Source organism: Procambarus clarkii, chromosome 32 (genome assembly GCF_040958095.1).
Source record: "Procambarus clarkii isolate CNS0578487 chromosome 32, FALCON_Pclarkii_2.0, whole genome shotgun sequence".
NCBI classification, from domain to species: Eukaryota; Metazoa; Arthropoda; class Malacostraca; order Decapoda; family Cambaridae; genus Procambarus; species Procambarus clarkii.
This window is the reverse complement of record NC_091181.1, coordinates 37,990,877-38,003,934: the sequence shown is the minus strand read 5'-3', so window position 1 is coordinate 38,003,934 and position 13,058 is coordinate 37,990,877. Positions and strand designations below refer to the sequence as shown.

Genomic DNA, 13,058 nt, shown 5'->3' with positions numbered 1-13,058 from the left:
AAACACACATCTAGATGAGTATGTCCTTGTAAGAATATACACACATATTAAGCAATATATCTAATTATATATACACTTGATGGGATACCCGGCGGTACTCGGGTCGCCCTGTTCTTGCCCTTGCAGAGGATGCGTCACAATAACGGGGCTAGCGGGAATTCTTCATTTTTACATTTGTGGGTTGGGTGACCGATCAGATTTTTTTTTTTTTACACCGAATATGGTCGGTAGAGCGACGATCCCGTTCCTTACAGGTCGGAGTTCAATCCCCGACCGAACAAGTGATTAGACACCATTCCTTCCCTCCGTCCCATCCTAAAATCCTTATCCTCATCTCCCTTCCAAGTGTTATATAGCCGTACCGGCTCAGCAGTTCCTTCCCCCTGATGGTCAGGACTGTGCAACGTTGAAGATTGTTGCAGGAGAACGTCAAGAAGCCACAGCTGTGGCCAGAAACACAGCTATGCAACTATCATCCCAGCAAGTAAATGGTAATGGGGCTGGTGGGTGAGGACGAAGCAAGAAAGGCTCCACAAGATAAGGCACTTCCCGCCAAACACACCGAAACTACGACGTTGGTACAACGTTCGAACAAGTTTTAACACCTCCTAACCAGTTATAACAACCAATATAGCAAGTTGTAACAACGTTCTAATACGTCATAAACACGTTAAGCCAAGATGTAACAACTTTATTACAAGTTGTAACAAGCGGAACATAGAGACAGTTTCGGTTTGTGTTTCCAGGGTTAGAGGAACACTGGGTGGACATAGCACAAGCACAAGCACAAGCACAAGCATCTGAGCAACTCGTAACTATAACATCGGCAATGAAAGGCGAAAACGACAAGCACGTGTACTGTCTTAAAGGCCTAAACACGGATGCCTTGAAAGCAATATACAAGAACCTATGACAGACCAATCCTAAGTTATGCAGCGCTGGGACTGAATCTCCGTTCAGTATTTTTTTCCAGATTAGGGAAAATAGAATTATAGGACATGTGTAAATTAGAAATCCTAATGTCAGAAACATGTAAGGTAATTATCAGAAGAAAGCCCAAGACCAGAATACCTATATGACACTTGGAAGGGACAGGAGAACAAGAAGGGACAGGAAGGGACAGGAAGGGACACGAGGACAGAAAGACGGACAATGAGCCGAAATAAGGATGGAGTGAAGGAGCGGCGCCCTATTACTGAAGACCATCGAGGATAGAACCCCGACCCCGCCAGATGTGAGGCCCTCGAAATCCTAACCATTCCACGCTTAAGCACATAGAACACACATCTTCTATGTGGTGATAAAGAAATACACTGGACACAGAAATGGTCTAAAGTAGCCTACACCCTAACTATCGTTCCGTTCCCTCAGCCGATAAGTACAATCAGTAGCAAGGAGGCGGGGCCCAAGAGCCGGATCTCGCGCCCGGTAGTCGCCGTGAGGTAAACCCATTGTACAAACATCAATCAGCGCCCTCCAGTAACAACACCAGGCGACTTGCTAGTGATAATTAAATAAGATTAATCGTTCACTTTTGGGGTTATTGAGACAAACGATAATAGTTTATCCTTCACACTTGATCTGATTAAACAGCGAAGGGGAGGCCGAGGCTACCTCCATGCCTGGAGGTGGCACTGGAGGCTACCTCCACGCATGGAGGAAGCACTGGAGGCTACCTCCTTGCCTGGAGGAGGCACTGGAGGCTACCTCCATGCATGGAGGAGGCCCTGGAGGTTGCCTCCATGCCTGGAGGAGGCCCTGGAGGTTGCCTCCATGCCTGGAGGAGGCCCTGGAGGCTGCCTCCATGCCTGGAGGAGGCACTGGAGGCTACCTCCATGCCTGGAGGAGGCACTGGAGGCTACCTCCTTGCCTGGAGGAGGCACTGGAGGCTACCTCCATGCATGGAGGAGGCACTGGAGGCTACCTCCTTGCCTGGAGGAGGCACTGGAGGCTGCCTCCATGCCTGGAGGAGGCACTGGAGGCTACCTCCTTGCCTGGAGGAGGCACTGGAGGCTACCTCCTTGCCTGGAGGAGGCACTGGAGGCTACCTCCATGCCTGGAGGAGGCACTGGAGGCTACCTCCTTGCCTGGAGGAGGCACTGGAGGCTACCTCCATGCATGGAGGAGGCACTGGAGGCTACCTCCAGTCGTTGTAACAGCCGGCCACAGTAAATACTTGTGCATAGTGAAGCACAAGATGCTCAGGAGTCATTGTATCAGATAACTGACTAGTGAGAGGCAGGTCCAGGGAGCTGACGTTCAATCCTCACACACACTCGGCGCGCGCACGCACCTCCCCCCCCCCACACAGGCAAGAGGGCTACACTAATGGAGCCAATCCCATTCGCACAAGCCGTCCACAACCCAAAACCCATCCCTTTACTCACCACCATTACCCAAGAACACACCAGATATAAAGCCACAGAGAGAGTGTATGGATTCTTACGGTCGGCGGACCTGTGCGGTCGTTATAGGAGATCCTTCCGTCCTCACCCATCCCCCATCTCTATCCTCTCCGTCCTCTCTTCCCCCTCTCTCTCTCTCTCTCTCTCTCTACTTCCCTCTCTATGTGTTTCTGTGCCTGTCTGTCTCTCTGTGTGTGTCTAGGGGGGCCCTTTCTAGGTTGTTCACATGGCATGTAGTACTTCTGGACCCGGATTCACCAAGCAGTTACGCAAGCACTTACGAACCTGTACATCTTTCCTCAATCTTTGACGGCTTTGGTTACATTTATTAAACAGTTTACAAGCATGAAACTACCCAATCAACTGTTGTTATTGTTATAAACAGCCTCCTGGTGCTTCGGAGCTCATTAACTGTTTAATAATTGTAAACAAAGCCGTCAAAGATTGAGGAAAGATGTACACGTTCGTAAGTAACTTGCGTAACTGTTTCGTGAATCTGGCGCCTGGAGTTAACAGCTATATCCTGCAGGCACAAATAGTACTTTTACAAACAGAGTAGTAGACGGTTGGACAGTTACGTGAGCAGGAGTTAAGGCCCAAATTGTTAGTAGTTTCGGAGCGACATTTGACTGAGTACTGGGAAGACGGGACACCACGAGCGTAGCTCTCATCCTGTAACTACACCTAGTAACTACACCTAGTAACTACACCTAGTAACTACACCTAGTAACTACACCTAGTAACTACACCTAGTAACTACACCTAGTAACTACACTTAGGTTGTTACACCTAGCTGGCCCTGGAGGGCATGCAAAGACCTGTTATTGTTAGACTCCACTCAATAACAAGATTTAAAGTATTGAAACCGTTTAAAATTTGAAAATCTGTCTTCCCTAGAGCGCAGGCGGGAGAGATACATAATATTTTATGCTTGGAAAATACCACAAGGAATGGTTCGAAATCTTCACTCAAAAATAACACCACATGAGACCAGGGACCAGGGGCAGGAAATGTATATATGTAGAAACGCACATATAGTGTACAGTCAACACAGTACAAACAACTATGGGAAGAACAAAAATTTGAAATATTCTGGAAAACTGAAATATTATAAAAAAAGAGGAGGTTATCGTGAGATGATTTCGGGGCTTTAGTGTCCCCGCGGCCCGGTCCTCGACCAGGCCTCCACCCCCCAGGAAGCAGCCCGTGACAGCTGACTAAACCCAGGTACCTATTTTACTGCTAGGTAACAGCGCCATAGGGTGAAAGAAACTCTGCCCATTGTTTCTCGCCGGCGCCTGGGATCGAACCCGGGACCACAGGATCACAAGACCAGCGTGCTGTCCGCTCGGCCGACCGGCTCCCTGCCGAGGAGCCGAGAGATTTTGAGAACTGTATTGGGCAACAATGCAGTCATTTGTTTGACAATGTGGGGGGGGGACAATAGTGCTTGATTAGTGCCTCCAACCAGTGTTGATTTATACAAGGAAAGCGCACAGAGGCTGTTCGAATACACAAAAAGGACCACTGAAAAAAAAATGAAAAAGTTTGTCGAGTGGCACAGAACAGTGTGAGGAGGACTAAGGGGGGGGGACACAGTGCCACAGATCCCTTCACGGTTCACAGTAGAACCGGGCAGCATATTCAACAACAGAGAGAACAACCAGCAACAATACTCAACAAGTTACAAGCACCAGCAACAGTATTCAACAGCACTAAGACACCCCAGCAAGGCGGGAAGAGGTGGCCACCAATACCGACAACACATATTAGAAACGTTCTGAAGGGGACAACACAACGTTCTGAAGGGGATTGATAGGGTAGATAAAGACAGTCTATAAAACACAAGGAACACACGCACAAGGGGACACAGGTGGAAACTGAGTGCCCAAATGAGCCACAGAGATATTAGAAAGAACTTTTTTAGTGTCAGAGTGGTTGACAAATGGAATGCATTAGGAAGTGATGTGGTGGAGGCTGACTCCATACACAGTTTCAAGTGTAGATATGACAGAGCCCGATAGGCTCATGAATCTGTACACCTGTTGATTGACGGTTGAGAGGCGGGACCAAAGAGCCAGAGCTCAACCCCCGCAAACACAACTAGGTGAACTAGGTGAGTACACATACCAACACTGCAGCTCTGTTGTTTCACCGTTGCTGTATCTGTTGGTTGCTGTAACTCCTCTGGCATTTTCTCCTCACGAGGCACCGAACTCTGGGAACTGCCTGCAGTAAAGCTAGAAGCACACTCAAACATGCACACACCCACACGGATGCTCAGGAACCTGTATATCAGTTGATTGACAGTTGAGAGGCGGGACCAAAGAGCCAGAGCTCAAACCCCGCAAGCACAACTAGGTGAGTACGGAGAAGCTCACGCGCACGAACGCACGCACACACACCAGCGATAGGCCTGCGGAGGGACCGGGAATATCTGTTTGTCTGTGCAAGGTTGTAGGCCACATGCATGGGGTTATTCTCGCCTAACTTTGCAGCGTGAAGGGGTAATGGTCAGGGGTATGGGGCTGACAAAGGCCGATCGGGATCGCCTGAATTCAAGAAGGAATAGACACCTAGTGGTCAGCTTCCCTTTCCAGCGCCTCAGCGTGGCGATAGAGAGGGGGAAATGCACACTGCAGCCAGGGGTCATTTAGGAACTCCACAACGTATGATAATCATCTTTGTACCTTATATGTAACTCCTTTTCTGTGACAAAGTTTAAATAATATTATATATATATATATATGTACACATATGATTTATTTAAGTGTTTTCTGCTCAGGAGGCCATATTAACTATGTAAAAAACTTTGGGGAGGGGAGGTATCCGGATGCCCCCCCCGGGTTTTTCTCCCCCCCCCCCCTTACCCACACTCCCCTCTTACCCGCTCTCTCATCTCTCTTTCCATCTTCTCTACAAATTTCTCCCCTTATCACCCCTCTCTTCTCCTCTCTCGCCTTTCCCCTCCACCCTCTCGACCTCTCCCCCACCACTCTCCCCTCTCCTCCCCTTTCTCCCAATTTCGCGCGTCTCTCACCTATCTCCCCTCTACATCTGTCTACCGTCTCTCCTTCCAACTCTTCAAACATCTTCGCCTTCCTTCTCTCACTATCTGTCTCTGCTTCTGTCCTGTTTTCCTCTCTCTGTCTCTCTCTTTCTCTCTCTTTGCTCTGGTCGAGTCGGTCTCTCTGCAGGCCAATCTGTCTGAATGTCTGTCTGTCTGTGTGCCTGTATCTGTCTATACGTCTCTGTTTGTCATTTTACACCGATTCTCTTTCTCTCTCTCTCTGATAAGAATAATATAATAGTTGCCATTGGCATGTGGGAGGTCCACTAGTTGTAAGAGCCTAGCAGTGTAAAATATTGATAACTGAAACAGTTTCTCGTTGACTCTGAGAGAGGGGCGGGGCTTGAGAATGCCCTTGAAACTGTAGGACGATCGTCAGTTTCAAAAATCGTCAAGATCGTCAATTTCAAAGATCGAAACAAAAATGAGACCTGGTCGAGGACCGGGCCGCGGGGACTCTAAGCCCCGAAATCACCTCAAGATAACCTCACGATAACTAGGATGTTCTACAAACAGAAGGCATAACTCTGAATCATAGGTGAGAAAGGAGATACATGAAGTAATGATATATGGAGACACATACTCTACATCTCTCACGTATCTCTCACATACTCTCGACCGGTTAAACCAATAAGCAGCCTCCTAACCGAGCACCTCAGGAAGAACACAACAAAAAGAGGGATACCATGACGATGATCTGATATGTAATCCAGTTTCTTAAACTACATTAAGAAGATTAAAAAGGAGAGCCGATTAGACGAGTCACCAGTGAGACCTTGACAGCCTGACCTCTTACCTTACCTGCCTGGTGGTGGTGGTGATGACCAATTGCTGCACAAATTACAAGGCAGAATAATGCTAGCAAACAGTACAGAGGACAATGCCAATAACATTGGAGGCTACCAGTGTTATTGGCACTTCGCAGTCTCGCCATAACAGAGACTGCGAAAGGTAAATTAACTTCGCGAGAATTTCAGGGATAAACACGAGACAAAACAATGGAATCTGTTTCCAGGAAATGTTCGACAGCTATCTTCTTGAGGTTATCTTGAGATGATTTTGGGGCTTAGCATCCACGCGGCCCGGTCCTAGACCAGGCCTCCTTTTTGTTGCACACCCCCCAGGAAGCAGCCCGTTGCAGCTGTCTAACTCCCAGGTACCTATATACTGCTAGGAAACAGGTGCATCAGGGAGAAAGAAACATTTTGCCCATTTGTCTCCGCCTTCACCGCGGATCGAACCTGGAACCTCAGCACTACACGAACCCGAAGCGCTGTCCACCTAGCTGTCAGGCGCCCAGCTGAGGGAAGACTTACCAATACTCAAAGAAAAAAACAGGATATCGCCTCACGGTTCAATACCGAGTACTTCACCACATGCAAGAAAAGGGCGTCGACACAACAGTGGGACCCGTGGCATGCCTCACTGCTATAAAATGTGGAGACATGCGTGTGAGAGTGTAAGATGACAGGCGGAGAAACAGTAAACAACAGACCCACACAGCACTGACTGGGACAACAGGGCAGGCATCGGAGGCAGGAGCAGGCCGACACGCACCACTAGTCACCACCAATCAGGTGGCAGACAGGGTGAAGGAGAATTACAAGAACGGGATGAGATAAAACATCAAGGCGTGATAAAATCTCCACAGGGATCTAAAGTAAAGAAATAAACGAACACAGAAGGCCACAGGCAACACCTCGCAACACCTCACTAAACAAAGGGGGATTTGCCAGAGGAATAGAAGACGGCGAACATTATATCTATATTGAAGAGGAGAGGCAAAAGGCCCTAAACTAGTGCCTCATTCTTTCCCTGTACAGTAGTAGGATAACATCAGCAGCATATGAGAAACTGGAAGATGCAATAATACCATTCAGGAACCGAGAGAAGGAAGTGAAAATCACTGGAGCAGGGCGGGGGGATCGAACCACCGTCATGGTCACCACAGACGCGTGTCTTAACCCACTGGACCACGATAGGTAAGGAAGAGCAACATTGCACACGACACATAACAAGCCGCTATGTTAACGACCAATTAAAGAAGCATCAATTCAAACATGATTCCCTGGCCCCTCGTTGTTTTCATTACGCATCTACCTGTATGTTTATGAAACCTGTATATCATTCCTGCAATATGGTTAGTTGCTCTGTATTTACTAAACAGCTTACGAGCTTTGAAACGCTGCGAGGTCCTTCTCAACTCAAATGTTATGTTCGTAATAGCAAACATCGCAGCTATAGATTTTTCAATAAAATCAAACAAAGCCGCCATGCTCGAGGAAAGATGTACAGGTTTCGTAAGGGGTCACGTAAATGTTTGATGAATCACGGACCAGAGGAATGCAAACGAGGCTCGAACCCGCGAGGGCTAAACTAAGGTGGGGCAGAGGAGGAGGAGGACGAGGAGGAGGAGGGGGAGGAGGAGCAGGAGGATGAGGGGGAGGATGAGGGAGGAGGAGGAGGGAGGAGGAGGAGGGAGGAGGAGGAGGAGGAGGAGGAGGAGGAGGAGGCCTCTGACCACATTTGAGGGTAAACAGAGACACTCGAACATTGTGAGGACACAAGTCCTCACAATATTCAAGGGCTTGATAAAGGAAACACGTGTTAGATAAGGTACAACACGTGTTAGACAAGACACAACACGTGCCAGACAAGACCCAACACGTGCCAGACAAGACCCAACACGTGCCAGACAAGACCCAACACGTATTAGACAAGACACAACATAGAAGGCCACTTGAGTCACAGAGACGTTAAGATCTTCAGAGACTCGTTTAGCGTAAAAGATAACGATTAAATGAGTCTAAAAACACAGGGTCCATGGCCCCTCCCCTGGTGTGCTGTCTTAATGTATGGGTCCATACGTTGAGGCTGCCTACAAGTTATGATACTAGAGGGTACCACTGGATGACCTTACCGAGAGTAGAGGTTCATTAACAAGAACGCCATATGACCGTTCAGAGCTCGGGAGCCGCTGGACTCAAGGTATACAATACAAGAGTGCATCATCACAGTGCTACACACATACAGTGTAGCATTATATTGCATGAAGAATGGAGCCGGTCGGCCGAGCGGACAGCACGCTGGACTTGTGATCCTGTGGTCCTGGGTTCGATCCCAGGCGCCGGCGAGAAACAATGGGCAAAGTTTCTTTCACCCTATGCCTCCCCTGTTACCTAGCAGTAAAATAGGTACCTGGGTGTTAGTCAGCTGTCACGGGCTGCTTCCTGGGGGTGGAGGCCTGGTCGAGGACCGGGCCGCGGGGACACTAAAAAGCCCCGAAATCATCTCAAGATAATCTCAAAATGGTTAAGGTGCTGGCAGCCACCCTGGTTCGATACCCATCTTGCTCCAAAGATTTATTATATAGTGTGTCCTAGTGTAGCCACACTGTAGCCACACTGTAGCCACACTGTGGCCACACTGTAGCCACACTGTAGCCTTATAGTGTAACTCATCATCAAAAGAGAGATGGTGGAGGGTTGACGGTGTGTATGTACACAATGTGGTCTACACCAGTGGGGCAATAGTCCGTATTGTGTACACTTTGAGTCTGAGTGCGAACATATGACTCGAATTTTAATTTTAATTATCAGGGGAAAGCGCCAAGCCATTACGACTTTATAGCACTTGGAAAGGGTCAGGATAAGGATTTGGGATTGGACGATGGGGGAAGCAATGGTGCCCAACCACTTGGACGATCGGGGATTGAACGTTGACCTGCATGAAGCGAGACTGTCGCTCTATCCTCCAGTCAAAGTGGCTGGGTATATGACTCGAAGCTTCTTTATTCACTTCCAGCTTGTAGTGTAAACATAATCCAGCCTCAACAACGCAGGCCAAATGCTCGTTAATCCTGAGCCAAATCTCCCGTTTGTGAATGAAAAACGGTTTACACACGACTCACAACAGATGACGTTGGAACATTTATCAAACTGTGCCTCACTGACGACTTGTGTTCGAACCACAACGCTGTAAATGCTTCACCCACGTATTACAAACACAAATAATCGCCAACAGAACTTAAACACCAAACCTAACTAGTGCCTAAATATGTACAATATGGTAATATAAAATAAAATTAATATATATTTGAGAAAATTACTCTTTTGAATGAAAAGCACGTTCAAATTTATGAAATGTGTCTTTGGGGTCGATCGCTGGGTGGAATGGACTTGCTCTGAGGACGAGTTGCTAAATCCTTGTGTTGTGCCGCCGCCTGGACCACCAGCCTCAGGACAGGTGTTGTGCCGCCGCCTGGACCACCAGCCTCAGGACAGGTGTTGTGCCGCCGCCTGGACCACCAGCCTCAGAACAGGTGTTGTGCCGCCGCCTGGACCACCAGCCTCAGGACAGGTGTTGTGCCGCCGCCTGGACCACCAGCCTCAGAACAGGTGTTGTGCCGCCGCCTGGACCACCAGCCTCAGAACAGGTGTTGTGCCGCCGCCTGGACCACCAGCCTCAGGACAGGTGTTGTGCCGCCGCCTGGACCACCAGCCTCAGAACAGGTTGGGCAAACACTGCCTAAATCACAATAAACAAAACAACTCCCATAACCTATGGGAGCCGGTCGGCCGAGCGGACCGCACACTGGACTTGTGATCCTGTGGTCCCGGGTTCGATCCCAGACGCCAGCGAGAAACGATGGGCAGAGTTTCTTTCACCCTATGCCCCTGTTACCTAGCAGTAAATAGGTACTTTGGAGCTAGTCAGCTGTCACGGGCTGCTTCCTGGGGATGGAGGCCTGGTCACGGACCGGGCCGCGAGGACACTAAAGCCCCGAAATCAACTCAAGATAACCTCAAGATAACCTACCATAGGCCTAACTAAGCATAAACCCCTAAACATATACCGTTAACTAATATTTGTCAACAATTTACAACAAAATTCATCCTATCATCGGTTGCCAGATGTACAAGTCAGACGTTGAGTAATTACCGGCGGTAATTACGATGCAGTACAGGTCGTGTATCCGTCAGCGGGTGCAAAGTGGCCTGCATACTGACGCCACCAGTATGGGTCTGTAACACAGACTGAGGCCACCAGTATGGACCTGTAACACAGACTGAGGCCACCAGTATGGCCCTGTAACACAGACTGAGGCCACCAGTATGGGTCTGTAACACAGACTGAGGCCACCAGTATGGCCCTGCAACACAGACTGAGGCCACCAGTATGGGTCTGTAACACAGACTGACGCCACCAGTATGGACCTGTAACACAGACTGAGGCCACCAGTATGGCCCTGTAACACAGACTGAGGTCACCAGTATGACCCTGTAACACAGACTGAGGCCACCAGTATGGCCCTGCAACACAGACTGAGGCCACCAGTATGGCCCTGTAACACAGACTGAGGCCACCAGTATGACCCTGTAATACAGACTGAGGCCACCAGTATGGCCCTGTAATACAGACTGAGGCCACCAGTATGGCCCTGTAACACAGACTGAGGCCACCAGTATGGCCCTGTAACACAGACTGAGGCCACCAGTATGGCCCTGTAACACAGGCTGAGGCCACCAGTATGGGTCTGCAACACAGCCTGAGGCCACCAGTATGGACCTGTAACACAGACTGAGGCCACCAGTATGGACCTGTAACACAGACTGCCGCATGTAGCAACTCCACCACCACACTAGGGTGCCCCTATGATAGGTACACACTGAAGTACCACACTGCGCTCCCATATTGGGATACACAGGTTCCCTAAAGGTAACGCAAAGGGCCGCCATTTGGGGGGGTGGCATGGCCCTTAGAGTCTTGTACTCGCTGCCATAGTGAAACCTTGTTGCATAGTCACTTCCACACACTACAGGACCACCACCACACACCACAGGACCACCACCACACCACAAGACCACCACCACACACTACAGGACCACCACCACACACCACAGGACCACTACCACACCACAAGACCACCACCACACACCACAGGCCCACCACCACACACTACAGGAATACCACCACACACCACAGGACCACCACCACACTACAGGACCACCACCACACACCACAGGACCACCACCACACACTACAGGAATACCACCACACACCACAGGACCACCACCACACACCACAGGACGACCATACACCACAGGACCACCACCACACACCACAGGACGACCATACACCACAGGACCACCACCACATACCACAGGACCACCACCACACTACAGGACCACCACCACACACCACAGGACCACCACCACACACCACAGGACGACCACACACCACAGGACCACCACCACATACCACAGGACCACCACCACAAACTACAGGACCACCACCACCACAGGACCACCACAACACCACAGGTCCACCACAGGACCACCACACACTACAGGACCACCACCACCACAGGACCACCACACACCACAGGTCCACCACAACACCACAGGACCACCACACACTACAGGACCAACACACCACAGGACCACCACCACAACACCACAGGACCACCACACACCACAGGACCACCACCACACACCACAGGACCACCACCACAAACTACAGGACCACCACCACCACAGAACCACCACCACCACAGAACCACCACCACCACAGGACCACCACCACACACCACAGGACCACCACTACACACCACAGGACCACCACCACACACCACAGGACCACCACCACACACCACAGGACCACCACTACACACCACAGTATCACCACCACACACCACAGGACCACCACCACACACCACAGGACCACCACCACACACCACAGGACCACCACCACACACCACAGGACCACCACTACACCACAGGACCACCACCACACACCACAGGTCCACCACAACACCACAGGACCACCACACACTACAGGACCAACACACACCACAGGACCACCACCACACACCACAGGACCACCACCACACACCACAGGACCACCACCACACACCACAGGACCACCACCACACACCACAGGACCACCACTACACCACAGGACCACCACCACACACCACAGGTCCACCACAACACCACAGGACCACCACACACTACAGGACCAACACACACCACAGGACCACCACCACACACCACAGGTCCACCACAACACCACAGGACCACCACAACACCACAGGACCAACACACACCACAGGACCACCACCACACACCACAGGACCACTACACACCACAGGACCAACACACACCACAGGACCACCACCACACACCACAGGACCACCACCACACACCACAGGACCAACACACACCACAGGACCACCACCACACACCACAGGACCACCACCACACACCACAGGACCACCACTACACCACAGGACCACCACCACACACCACAGGTCCACCACAACACCACAGGACCACCACACACTACAGGACCAACACACACCACAGGACCACCACCACAAACTACAGGACCACCACCACAAACTACAGGACCACCAACACACCACAGGTCCACCACAACACCACAGGACCACCACACACCACAGGACCACTACACACCACAGGACCACCACCACACACCACAGGACCACCACCACACACCACAGGACCAACACACACCACAGGACCACCACCACACACCACAGGACCACCACCACACACCAC

General features: G+C 50.4%; 1 protein-coding gene across 1 annotated transcript in view; it reads right to left on the bottom strand.

Moving 5' to 3' along the window:
• Positions 1 to 13,058, bottom strand: part of LOC138370529 (uncharacterized) — a 184,025-nt gene that overhangs the window by 168,529 nt on the left and 2,438 nt on the right. The window lies entirely within an intron of this gene.